Raw genomic sequence first — 14,007 nt, forward strand, 5'->3', positions numbered from 1 at the left:
GAAAAAAACCAAAAAACCCGCAACGTGTGCGAATGAGCAGCCCCCTCCCTCAAAACTCTACATAAGATTTAAACCAGATCCGTTCAAAGATCCGGAGAGTGCACCGTAAACGCACCGAGAGGTTCGAGCCGGTACCACACAGCAAGTAGGCGCCCGCTCAATCAGAGCGACTGTTTCTTTAAGGCTCCCCCCCTCCCACTCCCGGCCAGTGCGTCCACCCTGCCAGTCTCTTCCGTCGGCTTTCCGACCGGCTCCGCAGCGCATGCGCGCGACTCGGCCGCCCGGAGGTCTCCGCGGCACGACGCCGGCGCTTGTTGCGTGCGCGCCTGGCCCCGCCCACTCCCTTCCCTCCCCACCCCCCCCTCGCGGGGCCTTCCCCGCCCGCGCCGTACAGCTGGGCCAGTGACGCTGGCGCTACCGCCGCCGCCGCGTTCAGTTCTCCCGAAGCCGGCGACCGCCTCGCCGCCGCCTCCCTCCCTCCCTCGGGCTCCCCTTCCTCTCTGTCCTCCCGCCGCGCCGGCCAGCGCGAGCCAGACCGGGGCACGCGGGGCGTCACCTGGGACCCCCGAGACGGCTGCGCGCGGCGCGGCGGCGGCGGCGGCGGAGGAGGAGGACGGGACTCGGCGGCGCGGAAGACGCTGTGAGCGCCCGGAGGTCTCTGCGCCGCTTCGGGGGTGAGTTGTCACCGCGGCCGGCCGGCCGGCATTGTGTCATTGGCGCGCGAAGGTCGGCTGACAGGGTTCGAGTCGGGGTGCATCGAAACCCGGCTTCGTGAAGCTCGCGAGGGGGCGGGGGGAGCGCCCGGTGTCGCTACTGGCAAAAAAAGAAAAAGAAAATAATAAAAAGCTCCGCTAAGGTGGCCCAGGGAGGACCACCCGGACTGGCTGGTGTCCTGGAGCTTGGGGCCGAGCCGGGAGGGCCGAGCTGAGGCCCTCTTCTTTTGCTGGCGTGCTTTTTCCCCTCCGGCCGACCGGAGCTGCGGTCCTGCTGGGTCCGGGCCGGGCTGCCGTGGCGGAGGTGGATTTCCTGGGAATATCATGCAGCCGCGCGCGTGTGTGTGTGTGCGTGTGCGTGCGTGAGCTTTCTGGACCCCCCCCCCCCACCCTGCGCCTCCTCTCATCTTCAGTCTCACAAACTTTTATTATCTGAGCTGAAACTTATTGAAGTCACTTCCTGCTTTTGTGTGTGTGTGTGTGTGTGTGTGTGTGTGTGTGTGTGTGTACACACAGAGACTTTTGTTTTTTTAATGCCTGTTTTTTTTTTTTTTTCTTAAATAGACTCAAAGCATTAGCTGAGTTGACTCTTCCTTACTGAAGTGGAAAAAGTTACCTGTAACGGGATTGGGAGGGGCGTCTGGTTAAGAGGACTGATTGCAAGACCCCGGAGAAAAGGCGTGGGAATCGAGCCTTTGGACTGACTGTTCCGGGGGGTGGGGGGTGGGGGGGTGAACGTCACGTCTCCGCTGAGAGGCCCTCGGCCCTGCGGCTTGTTGCCACAGCGTTTTTCAGTGGGTGACAAGGCACGGTTTGCTGCGCTTTGTTGTGACCTGCTAACGGGGGCGAGGGTGGGGGCTGAGTGTCTTGTCTGGAGTTGCAGGGGTATTCTCCATTTCAATTAAGTCATAAGTATTCACTCTCTTTCTACATCATCTTCACAATGGTTAATTCACTTGCTATTTGGATCTCTTTGGCTTTAAAAAAAAATAATGTGTGAAAGATACACGCGCTCAATCACTTTTTTTCTGCTTTGGGAATTCTACACCCATATTGTCACCACTTAGCGGAGGCTAGTAGAGACATGCCCTTGGTGGCACTGAGTTCTGAGCTTTGCGTTTTTAGTTGGATGCATATTCAAGCTGAAATGAACATTTTTCTGGTCTGTCTGTCTGTGTGTGTGTGTGTGTGTGTGTGTGTGTATGTGTGTGTTTCTATATCATAGAAAAGGAGAAGGAATAATTTAAGAAAGCAACAATGTAGTATGGAAAACTTTTTGAGGCCTTACTCAAAAACTTGTGCTGAGAGTTTCACTCTTTTTTCTTTTTTAAGACTTAAAGAGGTAAAGAGAAGAAAAGTACAGAGATCTCCTGCCATGTGGAAGGCAACAGGCAGTAGGGAGTCCACTGTGGGAATAGGGGTCCCCCCCCCCCATTCAGCCTAGCAGGGCAGATGAGGAGGGCTTACCAGAGCAAGGACCTGGAAGTTCAGGAAAGGGTAAAGGCCAAGTCTCTAGAACTTGCACAAAGCACTGCTACTTCATTCAAGCTGTTTCTCAGAGCATGGACATCCTTAATTCTTTCTCCAAGGCACACATTTATGCTTGCGCAGCACTATTTTTAAAAAATATTTATTTGAGAGTGAAAGAGACACAGAGAATGGGCTTGCCAGGGCCTCCAGCCCCTGCAAATGAACTCCAGATGCATGTGCCACTTTCCGCATCTGGCTTTATGTGGCTACGGGGGTCCTTAAGGCTTCCGAGATGAGCGCCTTAACCACTGAACCTCAGTACTATGTTTTTAAGCAACTATTACTTGTTCACTCGTTTTTGTCTGTGAACTTCACAAGTATTATGTGTTATGGAATGTATTCTGGGCGCTGCCAGGTGTTATGGATACTGTGATGAGTAAAACAGAACCCAGTCGTGTTGCTATGGAGTTCAGTCTTTAAGTCAGTTTATTTTGGTTTGTGGTGTTAGTTTTCATTAGTGGCTATTTGCTGCTTAAGAAACTTTTGCCCAGTAAGTTAAAGAGAGGACAGCATCAGAATTGAAGCCTGTAGATAGGATTTCTGTTCCTGTCCACAGAGTGATTTTTTTGATAATTATTAAATTACTATATTTATTGAGGGAATACAGAGACAAGGAAGGGCACCATGTGGAGGGCCTGGAAAAACCGTGGAAGGAAAAGATAGTTTAAGGAGTTCCTGCCGTGTTGGGAGCTGGGCGGGGAAAGGAGCCCTGTGGAGATTTGATTTCTTTTCTTTTCTTTCTTTTTTTTTTTTTTTAAATCTTCAAGGTAGGGTCTCACTCTAGCTCAGGATGACCTGGAATTCCTTAGGCTTTGTAGTCAAATGCCTTAACCACTAAGCCATTTCCCCAGCCTCACAGTGCTTTTAAAGAAAAAAAATTTTTAATGAGAGAGAGAAAATGAATTGGCACACCAGAGCCTTCAGCCACTACAATTGAACTCCAGAGGTATGCGCCACCTTGTGTGCTGGGTAACCTTGTATGCTTGTGTCACCTTGTGTGTCTGGTTTATGTGGGATATGGAGAATCGAACATGGGTCCTTAGACTTCACAGGCAAGTGCCTTAACCACTTAACCATCTCTCCAGCCCCAGACTTATTTTTAAAAAATACTTTTTAAATTTTTATTTATTTGAGAGACAGAGGCAGATAGAGAGTGGGCACACCAGGGCTTCTTCCCACTGCAAACAGACTCCAGATGCATGTGCCACCTTGAGCATCTGGTTTATGTGGGTTCTGGGGAATTGAACCTGGATCCTTTGGCTTTGCCGAAAAGCACCTTAACAGCTAAGCTATCTCTACAGCCTCCCCCGTGGCTTTTTGAAGAAGGGTCTCACTGCAGCCCAGGCTGACCTGGAATTCACTAGGTAGTCTCAAGGTGACCTTGAAATCTTGGCGATCCTCCTACCTCTGCCTCCCAAGTGCTGGTATTAAAGGTGTGCACCACCAAACCTGGCTAAAAAATATTTTTGTTTATTTGCAAGCAGAGAGACAGAGAGTAAGAGACAATGGGCACGCCAGGGCCTCTAGCCACTGCAACTGAACTCCAAATGTATGTGCCACTTTGTGCATCTGGCTTTATGTGGGTACTGGGGAATTGAACCCCAGTTGTTTGGCTTTGCAGGCCAAGTACCTTAACCATTGAGCCATCTCTCCAGCCCCCCCCCCCCCCTTTTAAAATCTCTTTAGGAATGATACATGAAATAAATCCTCACTGACTTTGTTAGGCTTCTGGGTGCTCAAAGTTTAAACCGTGAGAGCAAACCCAGCGTCACATGGCAGAGTTTGGCTTGCTTATCCCCCCAGCCTTCTCAAAACCTGGGATTTAGGCCCATTGAAAAATGAGGCAGACAGGTAGAAAGAGGTGTTGCAGGCTGACAGGTGGCAAGAGCTCAGTGTTTTGTGGTTTTCTGGCTGGTCTCCATGGTGTGGTCATTGAATTGGAACTCTTGTGTAATGATGCATCTTTCTGACAGGGGATTTCTTCCTTGGCTGTTGCTGGGGCAGCAGTTCCTGCCTGTTGCACCCCCTCCTTCACACATACACATACATGTACCCTGCGAAGGTAGTCATTCTCTTGGCTTTGAAAAGGTTTTTTTTTGTTTGTTTGTTTGTTTTGAGGTAGGTTCTTACTCTAGCCCAGACTGACCTGGAATTCACTATGTAGTCTCAGGATGGCCTCAAACTCACGGCGATCCTCCTGCCTCTACCTCCAGAGTGCTGGGATTAAAGGTGTGTGCCACTATGCCTGGCCCCCAAAAGAAAACTTTTTAAGTATATTTCCTATTTTGCTGTGCTTTTCCATTTCTCAGATAAAAACTTGCTTTTGGTTGGGCATGGTAGTACATACCTTTAATCCCACCACTGGGGAGGCTGTGGCAGGAATACCATGAGTTTGAGGCTAGTCTGGGATACACAGTGTGACTGTCACCAAACCAAACAACAACAGAGCCTTGCTCTTTTTATTTTATTTTTAAGATTTAGAGAGACTTTCTTAGACTAAAAGAAGGAAGTACAGAGAGCTCCTGCTATGTGTTTGGCAGGAAGTAGAGAGCCCCATGCCTTGCTCTTTTTTTTGAGATGTACATTTTCTTTTTTCCTATGTCTTTAGGTCTCCTGACTACCAGTTTACTATGCAATTCTCTGTAGGCTTGGGGCAATATGGTGTCTTTTTTAAAAAGTCAGTGATGGATTGGGGAGATGGCTCAGTGTTTAAAGGTGCTTGCTTGCATAGCTTTCTGGGCCAAGTTTGATTTCCTGTACTCATGTAAAATCAGACACAAAAAGTGGTGCATGTACCTGGAATTCATTTGCAATGGCAAGAGGCCCTGGCACGATATGCATTTGGGCTCTCTGTCTCTCCCCATACCCTTTATTTCTCAAATACATAAATTAAAACAAAAAAGTCAATGAAGTCTGAGAGACAGATATTGTTCCTTGTTTCGGTACCAAAACAGGCAAACTGGGAGAAGGAAACTGCTGCTTCCTGGCAGTGAAAGCCCGAAAGCACAGGTCCTTGCCTTTTCCCTCTGGTTTCTCTCTTACTGAGAATTCACAGAAGGTAGTGGCTGGGCAATGGAATCCACTTGGAGATGCACTGGGCCTGGTTGTGTATCTGCCATACATAAAAAATTTACTGAACTCCTGAGTTGGCATACAGTCCAGCTGAAGCTGACAAGCAGGGTTTACTTTTTTGTCTTTTAACTGCCTGGACTCTAGGGATTCTTGTGGGAGCATTCCCTCAAGAACAGGAAGGAACAGATGGAGGAAGGAATCCTGTAGCTTTTTTTTCTTGTTTTTAACCTTGAAAGCAGATACTGTTTCACTTCAGCCTTGAATGTTGAAGATTGTGACATTTGAGTTAAGGGTAAACTTTGAGACAATACGTGAGGAAAAATTGTCCTGGTTTCTCTGTGAGATTGCTTCTGTACAAGGATCACCCTCTTAGTGTTCTAAGTCCATTTTCTGAAACTTAAAATGCCTCAACCTTGGTGATCTATAAAGATGTTTATTTGACTCACGGTTTTGGAGACTGGGAAGTTCAAGAAGTTGGTGCCAGCATCCTGCATCATAATGTGGCACAGAACATCACATGGTGAATGGAGCAATCTTGGTGTAGCTTGGGTCTCTTCCTCTTCCTCTTCCTCTTCCTCTTCCTGTAAAGCCACTGAAGGTGGTATGGGAGCCCCACCCCCATGATCTCATCTAATACTAATTACCCGCCAATACTAAGAGGCCCTGGTGTGACCATTCTCTCTCTTCTTGCAAATAAATAAATAAAATATTTACAAAAAAAGAATTCAAGTTGGGTGTGGTGGCACCTGCCTTTAATCCCAGCACTCGGAGTCAGGAAGACCATGTGATTGAGGTAGGTCAGCCTGGGCTAGAGTGAAATCCTGCCTTGAAAAAACAAAACAAAAAACCAGGTAAACAAAAGAAATAATTTGAGGATTAAGTTTTAAATACCTGAATTTTTAGGGGACAAATGAAGCTGTGGGAAGTAGAGGCAGGAGGTTGAGACCAGTGTGGGCTACATAGTGAGTTCCTGGCCAGGCTTGGCAGTTAAGTAAGATTGTGCTTCAAAAGCACAAAACAAAACCATAGCATCCACATATGCAATAATAACTTCATTTAGTGGAATGGTGTTTTAGAAAATGCATGCTCTTAAGTCATATGGCCACACAGTACGCTATTTAGAAATAGCACTGAGAAATACTGCTTGTGATGGGGGAGGACTGTCTGCCTGTAGATAGGAGGAAAGAATGCAGTTTAGGATTGGGGGCTCAAGGCTTTTTGATGTGTATTTGCAAGCGCCAATAGCTGTGGATTTGAGACTCAGGAAGCAGGCAACCCTTGGAGTGACTTGACCTTGAGCATGGAAGTCTGTTCACTCAACCATGGCTTAGGTTCGAGGCAGTCACCATTGTTCTTTGGATGACTGTTCATGAATGTAACCATGTAAAAAGTCTTTTATGTGAGAAGGTAGAGATTCTGGCGGACACCTGTGTTGTCTTTTCTTCTTCGTGCTCATGTCTTTTGTTGTCCCCCCCCTCCCCGCCCCCACACTCTTGGGCTAGAAACCAGCAGGATTCTTCCAGTTGGCCTTTCATCCTGCAGTTTCTCACCTGGCTGTGGAGGTCTCTTGTCAGGTGGTAGACCTCACAGTGGTGTTGAGCTGCATCCTTGTAGCTGGGAAAGGCTAACTATTGTTGTCAAGGCCAAGGGACAGTTGGGTCTGTCAACGTACTGGGTTTAGGGATAGCAGGAGGTATAGCAACTGTAGTGAGAACTTAGCTGGTTTCAGACCCTGGTGGTGTCTGGGGTGCACTCTTCCTGGCGCTTATATCTCAGAAAAGGAAAATAGCCACTCTGGAAACATCGGAAGGCTGCACCCCAAGAATTCACGTAGCATCCCTGAAACAGGGTATCACTGAAGCATTTTCTCAAGCAGAAACACTTGTGACTCCTTGTCACTGTAGCCAGTGTTTGTAGATCTCTGAAATTACCTGGTAGTGGTGTGTCCTGATATACCTCCAGCCATACACATGCACACATTTTGTTTTTATTTAAAAAATTTTTTTTTTGTTGTTGTTGTTTGTTTATTAATTTGAGAACAACAGACAGAGAGAGAAAGAGGCAGAGAGAGAGAGAGAGAATGGGCGCACCAGGGCCTCCAGCCACTGCAAACGAACTCCAGATGCGTGCGCCCCCTTGTGCGTCTGGCTAACGTGGGTCCTGGGGAGTTGAGCCTTGAACCAGGGTCCTTAGGCTTCACAGGCAAGCGCTTAACCACTAAGCCATCTCTCCAGCCCTCGTTTTTATTTTTTTGCAGAGCTCCTTGGATTGGTTTGGGGAAGTTAAGCCTAGGATTTCTGGTGGCAGCAACAGACCCTCTGTGGGTTTACAGACTTCAAAGGTGGTGATTGACAAACCTTTATTATTCACAAAAGGATCTATGTCTTTTTATTTATTTTTTTTCATTTATTTGCAAGCGGAGGGAGACAGAGCAAGAATGAAAATGAGAATATGAATAGGCGTGCCAGGGACCTTCTGCCCCTGCAAACTTTACGTGGGGTACTGGGGAATCGAACTCTGGGCTATTAGGAACCCCCTTAACCACTGAGCCATCTCTAGCCCATCTTCTGTGGTGAAAAACTAAAGGATTTAGGATACTGTCTCCTGCAGTGTGAGATTAGAAACAAAGCCTCAGAGAAGAGGCCTGAATGGAGACTCCCAGGTACTCTCCTTTTTTACTACCTTTTGCGAAACGGAACATCTATCTAATACGCTCAAATTGAGTATGTTACCAGCAGTGACTTGCCCATACCCACAGAAATTTAAGATCAGTGTGGAATTAACCTTTATGTAGACTCTTAGCTAAAGTTGTCTTTGGCTAGATTAGCCTTTGGCTTTTGACACAGCCAGTAAAATGAAACTGGCTTCTGGGAATGGGATAGGATAGGAGTGTATTTATCTAATTCTTCCTTCTTTGGGTTGTTCTCAGTGGATCCCAATTAACTAACTGGGTGTAAATCTGAAAAAGGGAGCAAGGGGTGTTTGCTTATTTTTCATTTTATTTTTTTAAAATTTTTATTTTATTTTTTTATTTGAGAGCGACAGACACAGAGAGAAAGACAGATAGAGGGAGAGAGAGAGAATGGGCGCGCCAGGGCTTCCAGCCTCTGCAAACGAACTCCAGATGCGTGCACCCCCTTGTGCATCTGGCTAACGTGGGACCTGGGGAACCGAGCCTCGAACCGAGCTCCTTAAGCTTCATAGGCAAGCGCCTAACCGCTAAGCCATCTCTCCAGCCCCTTATTTTTCATTTTAAATTGCAGTATGTACAAACTGAAGGAAGAATGAGGGAATATTTCTTTGAATTGTCAATGAAGTAGGAAAAAAAATGATGAGGGCAGAAAAAAAAGTCATGACTCTTACCAGCCTAACACAAATATCCTTTCTATGTGTTGTTTATTCTGTCGTGTATATATAATCACAACACACTCAATTTTGTGTTTTTTCACTTAGCATTATTCTGTAAACAGTTCCCCATGATATACCCTTTCTTGTTTAAATAACTTCATAATATTTCACATATAGCTGAATCATTTCTAAGTCCCCCCCCAACCGGTAGGTGGGGTTTCACTCTAGTCCAGGCTGCTCTGGAACTCTGTAGTCCCTGACTGACCTCAAAATTGCAATGATCTTCCTACCTCTGCCCCCAGTACTGGAATTAAAGGCATGCACTACCACACCCAGCTCATTTCTAAGTTTGCTCAACATTTTTGGGAAATTAGCGTTTTATTTTGTCATGTACCTTTTTTAAAGAAAGAGCTTTGCTAACATAATTTACATAGCATAAAATTCACCCTTTTAAATTGTGGCTTCTTTCACTTACCACGTTTTTAAGGTTTATGTTGTATGTGTATTCTGTCCTTTTAAATTAATTAATTAATTATTTTTGTTTTTTTGTGATAGGTCTAGCCCAGGCTGACCTGGAATTCACTATGTAGTCTCAGAGTGGCCTGGAACTCATGGCAGTCCTCCTGCTTTAGCCACCTGAGTGCTGGGATTAAAGGTGTACCCCACTATGCCTGCCCCCCACCCTTTTTATTTTGTTCATAGTTTTCGTTTATATAAACATTCTGCTTTATGCATTAACTGATTGATATTTGTGTGCACAATGCAACTGTCTTTTTTTTCTTTCTTTTTTTCCTGAGGTAGAGTCTCACTGTAGCCCAGGCTGACCTGGAATTCACTATATAGTCTCAGGCTGGCCTCAAACTCATGGCAATCCTCCTGCCTCTGCCTCCCTAGTGCTGGGATTAAAGGCATGCACCACCACGTCAGGCCATAATGCAACTTTTTTTTTTTTTTGGTTTTTTGAGGTAGGGTCTCACTCTGGTCCAGGCTGACTTGGAATTAACTCTGTAGTCTCAGGGTGGCCTTGAACTCACGGCGATCCTCCTACCTCTGCCTCCCGAGTGCTGGGATTAAAGGCATGTGCCACCACACCCGGCACACAATGCAACTTTTAAAAAATATATTTTCAGTGGTTGGAGAAATGGCTCAGTAGTTAAAGGTGTTTGTTTGTAAAGCCTGACAGCCTGGATTTGATTCCCCAGTATCCATGGAAAGCCAGGTGCACAAAGTGACGCATGTGTCTGGAGTTTGTTTGCAGCAGTTGGCAGAGGCCCTGGTATGCCCATTCTCTTTCTCTGTCTGTTTGCATATAAATAAATAATACATATTTACAGGCCTGGAGAGATGGCTCAGTGGTTTAGGTGCTTGCCTCCAGAGCCTAATGACCTGGGTTCAATTCCACAACCCACATAAGGCAGATGCACAAAGTGGCACATGCATCTGGAGTACATTTACAGTGGTAGAGGCCCTGGCATGCCCATACTCACACACACACTCTCTTTCTATGTCTCTGTATCTCTGTAGTTGCAAGTAAATACAAATATTTTAAAAAATTAAAAATATATTTACAGTGTTGTATTGCATTACCCTAATCTAGTTTTAAAGCCTACGTGAAATCTATTAGTAATCACTATTCCTGCATGTTCTTTGTAGACTTAGGCCACCACTAAGTATTTTCTCTATGCATATTTGCCTTACCTGGATATTTCATATAGATATAGTCATGAGGGTAGGAGAGATGGCTTAATGGTTAAGGTGCTTACCTGTGAAGCCTAAGGACCCAGCTTCCATTCCCCAGTACCCACCTAAATCAGATGCATAAGGTGGCATGTGTCTGGAGTTCATTTGCAGTGGCTGGAGGCCCTGGTGCGTCCATTGTCTCTCTACCTATCTCTTAATCTCTCTTTCTTCTCTCTGTCAAATAAATAAAAAAATATATAGTCATGATATGTCTTTAGTCTTTAGTCAGTTGCTTCTTTCATTTAGTATGCCCTTTCTGTTATGTGTATGTGTGTGTGTGGAGGCCAGAGGACAACCTTGAGTATCGTTACTTAGGAACACTCTGCACCTTTTTCTTTTGCTTGAGGTAGGAACTCCCTCTAGCCCAGGCTGACATGGAATTTACTCTGTAGTCTCAGGGAGGCCTCTAATTTATGGTGACCTTCCTACCTCTGCCACCTGAGTGCTGGGATTAAAGGCATGCGCCACCATCCCTGGCTCTTTTTTTTTAATTTAAATTTTGAGACAGAGTCTCATTGGCATGGAGCTTGCTAACAAGGCCAGACTAGTTGGTCAGTGGTCCTCAAGGATCATCCTGTCTCTACCTCTCCCTAGTACTGGGGTTCCAAGTGCACACTAATATACCAGGCATGGGCTCTGGGGATTTAACTCATGTCTTCGTGCTTGCAAGACAAGGAGTTAGTTTACTGACTCAGTTATCTCCCCAGTCCTCAGTACGTTTTTAAGGTTTCTTCATGTAGGAACGTGAATCTATAGAAATATGAATCCTATTTTGATGCTGAATACTGTACCTTTGTATGGATAAACCACATGTTTATGCATCAGCTGAGGGACATCTGCACTGTTTTCATTTTTAGTTATAAATAATGTCTCCAAGAAGATCCTTTTTTGTTGTTGCTTATTTTGAGACAGGCTGGCCTGGAATTCACTATCTAGCCTAGGCTAACCTTAAATTCGCAATCCTGCCTCTTCCTCCCAAGTGCTGGGATTACATTCAAGTCCACCACACTCATCTAAGAGTATGCTCTTGTGGACACATTTTCATTTCTTGAGGTGATATTTTAAAGCTGCATCCACAGTCTACTTTGAAGTCAGTGTTCTACCTTGGTTATGCAGTTTGAAGAAGAGAGTGTAGTTTTTTTTTTTGTTTGTTTATTGTTTTTTTTTTGCTCTGTTCTTTTGAGGAGATTGCTCTGAAATTTTTGTTGTAGAACCTAACTCATCAGTGAAAGTTGACAGATGCAGTAGTGCTTAAATTTAGTACACATGTGCCACTGCTTAAAAAAAAAATTAAGGTTTTCAGTGTGAAGGCTCAGTTCTAAATCATGCATTTACCAGAGAGACCATTACCATATAGCCCACAGAACTTTCCTTATCAAATGTCATTTACAGTTCTCAGAAGCTTTTCCTTCCCTTGTGGAAAACTACCAGGGCTCTGTGCCCCTGCTTCTGCCAGGCTAGGGAGCCAACTGGCAAGTAGGGGAGGTCTGGGGGCCCTGAGTGCAGTGACAGTGCGCTCTCACAGGGCTCTTACAGGTACGTTTTGGCTTCAGACAAGGTTAAAAATACAGGCTCGGCTAGACACCAGGAGTAGCAGATGGTGCTGCTGAGTGTCATTTCCTCTGCAGGATCTACCCCTGGGTGCTTTACAGTCAGGCCAGGCATCTTACTGGAAGAATGCAGCAGCATGTCTCCTTTCGTCCTTGTCCTAATTGGAACTGGCATTCATGATCAATAGCTGGGTTTGCTCCTAGATCCCTACCAAAAGCTCTTGCAGGTTACCTGATTGCTTTGCCACAAGGTCAAAATGGTTCTATCCTAGAGAAACATGTAGGATGAGGCGCATGCCCTTTGTTCAACAAGACAGGCAAAAATGAGGAACTTCACTTAGCTTTGTCTGGGTTCCTAAATCTGGAACCAGGCCAAGGATTAGCCCTTCTGTGTGTAAATGTGTTTAAATGCAGCCATAGCTTACTTGCCAAGATTTATTGCCCCACTTTTTGGGATTTGGATGAGGTCTTTATTAATACAAATTTTAGTCTTAAGTCATTGGAGCTTCAGAAAGTTGAAAGAGTCAGATATTTGACTGGATATGTAGATGCTACCAAGATTCCTAGTGCAACAAACCCAAGTATGTGAAGAGAAACTGTGGGCTGATGGAAGTTATAAGAATTGAACCTTACCTCTTAAAGAAATGACAATTAGGAGTTGGAGAGATGGCCCCATGATTAAGGAGCTTGACTGCAAAAAAGTCTGACAACCCAGGTTTGATTCCCCAGTACCCAAGTAAAGCCAGATGCAATTGGAGTTCGTTGGCAGTGACAGGAGACCCTGTCAGTCCCATTCTTTGTGTCTGTCTGTGTCCTTCCACTTGCAAATAAATAAAAATATTTTGAGGAAAAAAATGACAAATGGGTCATAGATACCCAGAGCTGACTTTGAAAGAGCCAGTAGATAGCCCAGACTCCTAGTTTCTAGTCTAATGTGTCCCCCCCCCCCCATGTGATCATCTTGTTCCATTTCCTCTGGGCCTATCCCAGAGTCCAGGCACTCCTCAGGGTTTGTTTCCATGTTGTTCTGAATTAACCCTTACTCCTTCAGTCGTGTGTGTGTGTGTGTGTGTGTGTGTGTGTGTGTGTGTGTGTGTTTCCCTTTTCTACAGCAGGGTCTCATTACTTACTGTGTGTCTGAGGATGACCTTGAACTTCTGATCCTTCTGCCTCTACCACCACCCTTGGTGCTGAGATTACAGGCATGTGTTGATTGTGTGTTTGGGACTCAAACCTACCCAGGGCTTCATGCATGCTAGGTAGGCGTCTACATTCTCAACCCCTGTGGTCATGGTTTGAGTTTAGTAGTGAGTTACAAAGGAGAATGTGCCTTTGAAGTGCTTCTCTGTGGGAGTACAATTCTAAAAAAGGGTACATTTGCCTGGTAGGCTGGGCCTCTTAACTATTTATGCTTCTTTGCTGTTCAAAAACACCCACTTGACCCCAGGCCAGTGGGATGTGTTCTCTTGTTTTTTTTTTTTTTTCTCCTCAAGGCTTCCAGGTGCTCTTCCTAACCTAGACATAGTAGGATTGCTTAAAGATTGTCTGGGAAGTAAGTCATCTTAAAGAACTAGTTCCATCCCCTTGACTCCAGTCACATTCTCCTCCCTTCTGCCCATAGCAGACCCTTCACAGCTGTGGGTTTGACTGCCACAGACTCAGGTTATGTAGAATTACCACCTACTGAACCGCAGTGTGAGCGCTCATCTTCAGCTCCTTGTCTCTAGTCTGCTAGGAAGGAAATGGCTCATATATTCTGTTTGGCCCCGTTCCTGAAAGGCATTGAACAAAGTTTTATCTTAAGTGGGTGCTGCTGCTTCAGTTGGCTTGCTTGGGACATTTCTAGACAATTAGCAAAGGTCATGTTGGCTAGTGTACGTGCACCTTTATCAGTCCTTCGCTTCCCACCCACCTCCAGGGAGAAACTGCAGTGGGAAGGCCATCTGCCCTCTTGTTTCAGTCCTGTGGGGGAGTTTGCTTGTTACACACAAGGATAGCAAGAAAAACAGGCTCTGGCTTTCATAAAAGTCTATTGGTGTCATTGGTCTATCTTT

General features: G+C 45.6%; 1 protein-coding gene across 1 annotated transcript in view; it reads left to right on the top strand.

Moving 5' to 3' along the window:
* The first annotated feature begins 547 nt into the window (after nucleotides 1-547).
* The window catches only part of Susd6 (sushi domain containing 6), a 118,262-nt gene continuing 104,802 nt past the window's right edge, over nucleotides 548-14,007 (top strand). The window contains exon 1 of the mRNA XM_004649292.2: nucleotides 548-674. The gene's annotated coding sequence lies outside the window, so the exon portion shown is untranslated. The remainder of the gene's footprint in view (nucleotides 675-14,007) is intronic.

This window comes from Jaculus jaculus, chromosome 7, assembly GCF_020740685.1.
Source record: "Jaculus jaculus isolate mJacJac1 chromosome 7, mJacJac1.mat.Y.cur, whole genome shotgun sequence".
Lineage (NCBI taxonomy): Eukaryota > Metazoa > Chordata > Mammalia > Rodentia > Dipodidae > Jaculus > Jaculus jaculus.